This window comes from Nicotiana tabacum, chromosome 18, assembly GCF_000715075.1.
Source record: "Nicotiana tabacum cultivar K326 chromosome 18, ASM71507v2, whole genome shotgun sequence".
NCBI lineage: Eukaryota > Viridiplantae > Streptophyta > Magnoliopsida > Solanales > Solanaceae > Nicotiana > Nicotiana tabacum.
Genome location: NC_134097.1, coordinates 76,476,656 through 76,486,034, shown reverse-complemented (window position 1 = coordinate 76,486,034; position 9,379 = coordinate 76,476,656).

Sequence of the window (9,379 nt, the reverse complement as noted above, 5' to 3'; positions counted from 1 at the left end):
AATTGTGCAATAGAAACCATGTTTAGGATTCATACATGCATTAGAAAACCATGTTCTTAGGACCTATGTTTCTTGCTTCAGCACTTCATTCATTAATCCATGCTTTTTGTCTATCACTTAGAAATCCTGCTCCTACGACAATAACAATACTGGTATAAAAAGCTGTTATTTCAAAAATTCTACAACTCTTGTGTACACTTAGAAATCACGCCTTAGAGATTCTGTTTTAAAAAACCTTGCAATTTTCATGTGCATGTTAGATACCATGTTATAGGATCCTGTTTGCATTTTGTTCAAAAAACGCTTAGTTAACTACTGATTCATAAAAACGGTAGTAAAGCAATAATTTTCACATTGTGATGTTTTCTTAATAAATTAGGCAACAATCTCTGCAACTAGAACAACATGTTTTAGGTAATAAAAATAATCTCCGAACTATCTTAATGACTTGGAACAGCTGCTGCATATTGCTCTATGCCTAGGCATGCCTTAGGTAACTGCTTAAATAAAAACTGAAACTGCCTTTGTCTAATTATCAACTGTTAAAATCTGTAGGCAAACCTGATTCAGACTTCTTTTTTGAGTCATGTAATAAATCTGGTTCTGATGTTATCACTTAAACACCCTGCTTTAGGATTCTAAATTCAGACCTTAACTGTGTATGGGGCATGTTGTCTATGTGTATTACTTGTGGAGGTATAACTGAGCCTTCTGCTTGTTTCTGTGTTTCCCTTTTAAATGCAGTCCTACCTATTTTGTATGTCACCTTAGTATTTTGCCTTCAAACCTAAGGGTCTGCTTAGAACCCTCCTAATAGGATAGAAGTCCTAAATTCCTCAGGGACTGATAGGAAGAGACGGGCAACAACATGCAATAGTGGTCGAGACCAATCCTCGCTTCAATTACCTTCTCGGGGTGGGAAGGGTAGATATGGATATGATGACCAGTGCACTAATACCACGTGTATCTTGATCTAGATACAAGGATGGGGCAGTAGGGAAAGATAAAATGTGGATCCTAATAGAAATTACTAGTTTTAGAATCTAGTTGGACAAAAAAAGTGCTAGAGCAAGTTCGTTCATTCTCATTCGTAGTAGGGGGCTACGCTGACAGAGTGCTATACATTGTCTAGCCTTCGTCAACTTTCAACAGTCTTTTGCTTACACCGCTAAAGAATCCTTCAAACCAATCAAGAGTGAGGCGGACGAGCGATCGACTGGCAACCAATAAAGATCCCCTCTTTTGAGGAGTGTCATACCAGGTATTGCATCGATGTGATCCATATTACAAACAAAACTAGGACACCCCTTTACATTCACAAGCATGCTTCAGATTGTAATTCTTTTCAGAATTTCACCTTTCGCTAGCTGTTTTCAAACACTTGTGTATTTAAACTCAAATCCCCTACTATTTGAGCCCTACTTGTCTACTTGCTAATTGCACAAATTCACAAAACCTTTTGGCCGGGAACCACACTAGTGGATCCTAAGGGGTGCCTAACACCTTCCCCTTAGGATAATTTCAAGCCCTTACCATATCTCTAGTTACCAAATGAACCTTATGGGTGCCCTAATGCACCTTAAAATCATTAGGTGGCGACTCTTCAAAAATGCGAACCCCTTTCTCAAAAGGAAAGAGTTGTCCCATACCCAAAAATGTCATAAACCCAATTTCCACGGAAGGGGAAAAAAGGGGGCACGACAGACTCTTCAAATATCCAATTCCCAAAAGGAAATGAGTCATTACCCCTATTAATGTCGAAACCCAGACTTTCTCTGCGGAGGAAAAAGGGGGTGCGACAGCATGGCGACTCTACTGGGGATACCTTTAGGCTCTTACCATAACGAACTTATCTTTTTACAAACTAGTCCAAGCATGCTTTATCCCATACCCTTCTCCCTTATTTGAATTTAACGGTCCATTTTTTTAGCGTTTATGTTTCTTTATCCCTGAAAATGACTTGTCTTTTTGTTTTCTTTTTCCTTGTAACTGTCTTTCAATTATTTAAATGCTGTATTTATTTTTCCTACGTGTGAATACTTGACTACATGTTATTAGTTGCTGCATAAATCATGCTCCGCATCATATTCCACTCGTTCGTATCAAATCCTATAGCAACGCTTTAATGAGTGGTTGCGCTCTTCCTATTTACTACCCTTAAATTCGGAAAGGCTTATTTGCGGTAAAGCCAGTCGATCAGCAGTGCAATCGATGATTCCGTGCCTTTCCCCTCACGTTGTCCACTTGAGGGTACCTGTCTAAAATACCATAGAAACCTTACTCTGGTTAAATTATGCATGTATCATGGTCAAAACCTAGTCAGATCAGTTATATTGTCCACGTAATGATCCTTTAAGATAAGACTTTTCCCAAAGTCCATCGGGTTTTCCATAATCCCAACAGATACAACCACGTTCTGTGCATTAATTTGGAGAACTAAATGCCGATATGTTGATCATGAATGTATAAATAGTCGAGTCCGGTGGGGGTGGGGTCTAACACTTTTGTTTTGCAGAAAATGTGGCACGGGGTCCCCAGATTCGGTATGGTTAGAAACATCCCACCATTGCTGCTAGATTGGTGGAAGGACCATTCCTCAAGTGACAAGAAACATGTGAGAAAGTATCTGGGTAAACTGCCTTCCTTGCTAGATATTGGGCCAAACAACAAACTAATCGAAGCTGCCACTTTATTCTGGGACAGTGAAAGTGTTGTGTTTTGTTTCAGAAACATAGAAATGACACCACTTCTAGAGGAAATTGGAGGGCTTGCGGGATTTACTTGGGATAGTCCCGAGCTATTGGTACCATAAAATCGTACGGGCAGGGGATTTTTGAAGATGATGTGGCTGAAGAAGAATGTTGACCTAGTGTGCTTAAAAGAATCTTACATACCTTTCGAATACCCGTACGAGAGGTATGGCCGTAGCAAGTCTTTCCGTACTTACCATGATAAGATTTCTCTCACTTCTCTGGGTTGGCCATGGTCTCCAAGACTCTAATGGAATTGATTATTGGACAGGCATATACTATAGTCCCCATGATTATAGCTGACATCTACAAGGCTCTGGAGCACTGTCAGAGAGGGGTCAAACATTTAGAGACTTGTAATTTGTTGCTACAGTTATGGTTGTTGGAGCATTTCCAAAAGGGTCGTTATCGACAAGAATTTCCGCGAAGGGCTTGGAAAGACCATATTGCCTTCCATTACCCTAAGCAGATGACTTACATTCCAAACAGATTTGCTCATCCAGAAAGCGCCAAAGAATGGGTAGAGTTCTTCGACAATTTGACTGAGGAATAGGTGTAGTGAATGTTTGAACAGATGAATTTATTATCAGATCCAGGGATGCTCCGCACTTGGTGCTGATCGGGTTGAAAGGGATATACCCATATTTCCCTATGCAAGTTAAGAGGCAAGCAGGCAGAAAACAAGTTGTATCAAGGGTTGTCAAGATAAGTCATTTCATGGCAGACATTCAAGATGACGATGTCCCTTACAAGTGCCAAGCTCAGCATATGTGGCACTGCAAAATCATTATGGAGAAGAACACTGTTGAGCCATACAGGAATCATGCAGGGTGCAAGCCTCTCTACCTGGCATGGTTAGAGGACACTCTGAAAAGGATGGTGACACCAGGGGCCGGTCGAGGGAACATAATCATAGATGAGGAAGCTGAAGCTTGAGTCAAGTACAACAGGCTGCACAAGAGGGTCCACGACTCTGAGAATGAGCACCAGGAAATACATGAGAGGAATGCGAGGTTGATCGAATAATGGAAGGAAATAACAGTCACCTCCAATAGGAAACTGGAATATCTGGAGCGAGGAATAGTGGAGTTGGAAGGTAAAGTCATAAAGAGGTTTGAAAATTGCCAAAATGCTGAAGGAACTGAATGAGGACATTTGGCCAGAGCCTACTTGCTGCTGGGGCTGCGCGAGCTGGGGGATCTATATGACGGAGTCCGGAAGATCAAATCTGGGGAAGGTCCTTCTAGGACCAAATATGCTAAATTTATTTGCTTTTTCTTAAAAATGTAATAAGGCCAAGTGCCAGTAGTGACTTATTTTATTATTATTTTAGTGTTATTTTGGGATTCGTGTATTTTTATATTATGAAATGAAGCATTTATTGGCATTTAAAGTTCTCCAAATCTATTTGTCGCTAGGCCTACCTCGGGCATAATGAGGTTCCCAAATTAAGACGCGAATTTATATCTCCGCAATATGTGTTTAAATACTGCAAGTATTTCAGAATCCTCACTGACTTGTTACCTTTTTTTGCTTATTTTTTATTGTTATTCCCATCCCCTTAGGTTGGTTCACTCACACTGGCCTCATCAGCATATCACACCAGATCTAGAGGCCCTCCCCCTCCTCCTCCTCCAAGCAACACAAAAGGTAGAGGAATAGCAAAGATCGATGACTTAAGTGGAATCCAAAAGGAAAATATTGAGAACGCAGAGACTTCAGATGGCCGTAGTACTCCGGCCCCAAATGATCTAGTCTTGAGACTGGAACAAAAGATACTGGAACTACAAGGAGAACTTGAGCGTGTTCGCAACTTGGAAAACTTGTTACTCACCCTAAATGTCCCCAACATCAACCAACAGAACATAAAGAACCCGACACCTCCTCAGAACACACAAAACCAACAGCCACAAAATCAATATGCGACACTATCCCAAAATATCAATCTGTTGCCAATACCAACTTCACCACAACATCATCATCAACCAATTCATTACCCGCCAACCACCACTTACCACACTCCCCAAAACACACCACCACTCATTCCCGATCCCCAAAACTCCAGCAATGACCATCACTACACCCAAGTTCCTGGCACCCATCAAAGCAACCTTATATATGTGGAAACTATACCTCATTCTACCCAACCAATTTCCTGTACACCGGAATCCTCCAAAAAGGACTTGCTCATTAAATATATGTCTGAAGAACTTAAGAAGTTAACAAGCTAAGTTCAAGGTTTTGAGGGCGACCGAGGAATAGAAGGTTTGAACTATGAAGATCTGTGCATACAGCCGAATGTCAAACTGCCAGAGGGGTACAAACCTCCCAAGTACAAAATGTTCGATGGTACGGGTGATCCCAGGGTTTATCTAAGGACTTATTATAAAAAGCTTGTTGGGGTCGTGAAAGATGAAAAGATTCGGATGAAGCTCTTTATAAGGAGCCTTACTAGGGACTCTTTGTCTTGGTATATCAGCCAAAATCCCAAGAAATGGTCCAATTTGGTAAGCATGACGTCAGATTTCATGGACCAGTTCAGGTTCAACCTAGAGAATGCACCGAATGTTTTCTACATTCAAAATCTTAAGAAGAAACCTACTGAGACTTTCCAAGAATACACTACTCGTTGGAGGTCGGAAGCGGCCAAGGTCAGGCCCTCTTAGGAGGAAGAAAAGATGAATAAATTTTTTGTCAGGGCATATGATCCACAATATTATGAGATGTTGATGGTTATCGAAAATCAAAAATTCTCTAACATCATCAAACTCGGAGAAAGAATTGAAGAACGAATCAAAAGCGGGATTGTAACGAACTTCGAGGCACTACAAGCCACGAATAAGGCACTACAATCAGGGGGCATATCAAAGAAGAGAGATGTTGGGGGCGGTAATGGTGGCCCAGGGCCTAAAATCTCCACTCACCTATCAGACACCTCGACCCATGTATCAAACACCTCTACCCACATACCAAACACCTCCACCCACACACCAAACATCACCGCCTACATATCAACCTTCATCTCCCAGATATTCCCAACCAGCCACTGCCCATCATACCTATAACTCCCAACCATCCCACTTCTAATCACCACCAGCTTGCCAAAATTATCCAAGACCAAGACCTAACTTCGACCGCAAGCCGCCCAAACAATACACCTCCATTGCTGAGCCCATCGACCAGCTGTATGAAAGTTGAAAGCCGCATGTTACATCACTCCTATTCCCGCGGTGGCATTAGAAAATCAATACCAATGGGTCAATCCAAACAAAACATGTGCGCACCATTCCGGTATGAAAGGGCACACCACTGCTAAATGCCGAACATTGAAGGATAAGGTCCAGACGCTAATTGACAACAAGGTCATACAAGCAAAGGAAGCCGCACCTAATGTCTGCAAAAATACCCTCCTTGATCACAGAGGTGATGGTGTACATGTGATAGAGACAAATGAAGAATGGGACCCTGAGGGGTCGATCAGGCTTATTCGAGAAGGCGATGACTTTAAGGTTGTAGTCACACTTACTCCTATTATGGTTCAAACTCAGGTACCAATCGAGGTTGAGGTAACTGCATCAGTTCCATTCTAGGTGGAAGTGTCTCCTCCTGCAGCCACCTCCGCTCCATTTGAAATAGAGGTGGTCACACCTTTCACTGTGACAGTATCAACCACACCCCCATTCAACTCAAAAGAAATACCCTAGGATTATGTTACCGATGCTCGGCAAAAAGGGAAGGCCAAGATAGAGGAATCTGACGCTGCACAAGGAATGACTAGAACCAAAAGAGTCTATACACCTTAACACCTAGGAGGTTCAAGTAAGGAGGCCACTACTAGGCAGCCTATCATTGAGAACAGGCCAGATGACCTGTGGAGGAAAGTACAGGCAAAGGAGTATTCTGTTGTTGACCACCTAAACAAAGTCCCTACTCAGATATCTATCCTATCACTGTTGCAGAATTCAGAGGCACACAAGAATGCTTTGATGAAAGTACCGAGCGAGGCTTATGTACCCAATAACATCACCGGCAGAGAAATGACCAACATGGTTGGGCAAGTACTTGAAAGTCATAAGATCATCTTCCACAAAGATGATCTACCACCCGAGGGACAGAATCACAAACGAGCATTGCATATTATGGTGCAATTTGAAGACAAGTTCATTGCAAGGTTCTTGGTTGATGGAGGTTCGATCCTAAATATTTGTCCATTGGACACTCTGAAAAGGTTGGACAAAGGTTTCCATGAGATAGGGGTAGGAAGCATGAATGTGAAGGCTTTATATGGGTCCTAGAGGGCCACGATTGGGGAAATCAACCTTTTCTTGTAGACGAGGCCAACTTGGTTCGACGTTGAATTTCAGGTGCTTGACATACCAGCCTCATATAATCTTCTGTTGGGCCGGCCATGGATCCATGCTGTTGGAGCCATGCCTTCCACAATACATCAAGCCGTAAAGTTTGAATGGAACCTCCAGGAGGTAATCATTCATGGAGATGGGAGTAACCCCATCTATGCTAGTCAAACCATCCCGGCCATTGGACATAGAAGAAGGCTAGGAGGGGAAACCTATCATCACATCGAACATGTCAATGCCACCGAGAAGGATAAATGGTGGAGTAACAAAATAGAAAGCATACTAGCATGGTCTGGATATGAACCTAACAAAGGATTGGGAAAGAACCTCCAAGGTATCACCAAGCCAATACAACTAAAAAATAATGGTACCACCTTTGGGCTCGGATACCAGTATATATGGCAAGAGTACAATGATTGGTCGCCTCCATGGCTTGGACCGTGTTACCCTCTTGAGCAGCTAGTGCCATGTTTGGAACAAGCTTTTCACCAAGCTGATACGATATGGGGGACTACAGAAGAAGAAGCAGTAGTTGGGTTGAAGAATTTGTTCTTGGGGGATGAAGACATAGACTACAGTGCCATAATTGAGGAGGAGGAGGAAGAAGGCCTCACTATTCAGACTGTGAAGAAGAGAGTTGTTCTCAGGAACTGGACCGCCACACCTTCCCGAGCCCGCCGAGTCCCTGGGTAGCTTGGTAGGATTTACTTTTATAGCCATTCTAGGCATTTAAGATTTCTCGTAGTTTCGTTTTAAGCTTTACTTGTTTCAAAATAAATGATCGATTCATTTGAGTCGTGCTTTGTCTGGACAGTTTTTCAAGTTTTAATCAAATGTATTTGCTCTTTATTATTCACTACTATCTTTACACTTTTCCTTTCCACAGCGTTGTAATTACTTTTCTTGATGAACCAGTGACTGTGACATGTAATGAGGCAACACAACATGAGAATAGTGATTCAAAGGAAGAAGATGAGATACCCGAGGAAATCATCAGAGAAGTCGAGAATTTTGAGAACAAGCCTAAGTCCAACCTAGACAAGACCGAAGCAGTAAATTTGGTGGACACCGAGATCATCAAGGAGACCTGCATCAGTATTCACTTGTCACCAATAGAGAAGGAAGAGTACGTCCATTTCCTAAAAGTGTATGAGGACATTTTCGCATGGTCATATGATGACATGACCGGTTTGAGCACTTCCATAATGGCTTACAAGTTGTCTACTAATCCCATGTGTATGCCAGTAAACAGAAACTCAGAAAGTTCAAACCAAACATGAGCCTGAAAATCAAGGAGGAAGTTACCAAGCAGATCAAAGCCAAAGTTCTAAGGGTGGTTGAATATCCAGCCTTGTTAGCTAACATTGTGCTAGTTCCGAAGAAGGACGGGAAGGTCAGAGTTTGTGTTGACTATCGGGATTTAAATAAAGCAAGTCACAAGGATGACTTCCCGCTGGAAAATATACATATCCTGATCGATAAATGCGTCAAGCATGAACTCCAATCCTTTGTCGATTGCTTCGCGGGTTATCACCAGATTTGGATGGACGAAGAAGATGCGGAGAATACAGCTTTTATTACACCATGGGTTTATACTGTTACAAGATAATGCCATTCGGTCTAAAGAATGCTGGGACCACTTCCATGAGGGCCATGAAAACCATCTTCCATGATATGATACACAAAGAATAGAGGTGTATATGGATGATGTCATTATCAAATCCAAGAGTGCCGCAGATCACAGTGCAGACTTGAGGAAGTTCTTCGACAGGCTAAGGAGATACAATTTGAAATTGAACCCCGCAAAGTGTGCATTGGGGGTTCCCACATAAGAGTTATTGGGATTCACCATCAGTCGTCGAGGTATCGAACTGGATCCGTCTAAAGTCAAAGCTATTCAGGAGTTACCCCCATCTAAGAGCAAAAAGGATGTGATGAGCTTCTTAGGACGTCTCAACTATATTAGTCGCTTCATACCATAGTCCAAAATCATATGTGAACCCATCTTCAAGATGCTAAGAAAGGATGTCGAAACAAGCTGGACCGAGGATTGTTAGAAAGCTTTTGACAAAATCAAGGAATACCTATCCACACCACCAGTTCTGGTCCCCCCAGAACCATGACGACCTTTGCTACTCTATCTATCTGTATTATATGGAGCCTTCGGATGTGTTTTGGGACAACATGATGAGACATGAAGGAAGGAGCAAGCCATATATCACTTGAGTAAGAAGTTCACACCTTATGAATCACGGTATTCTCTGCTTGAAC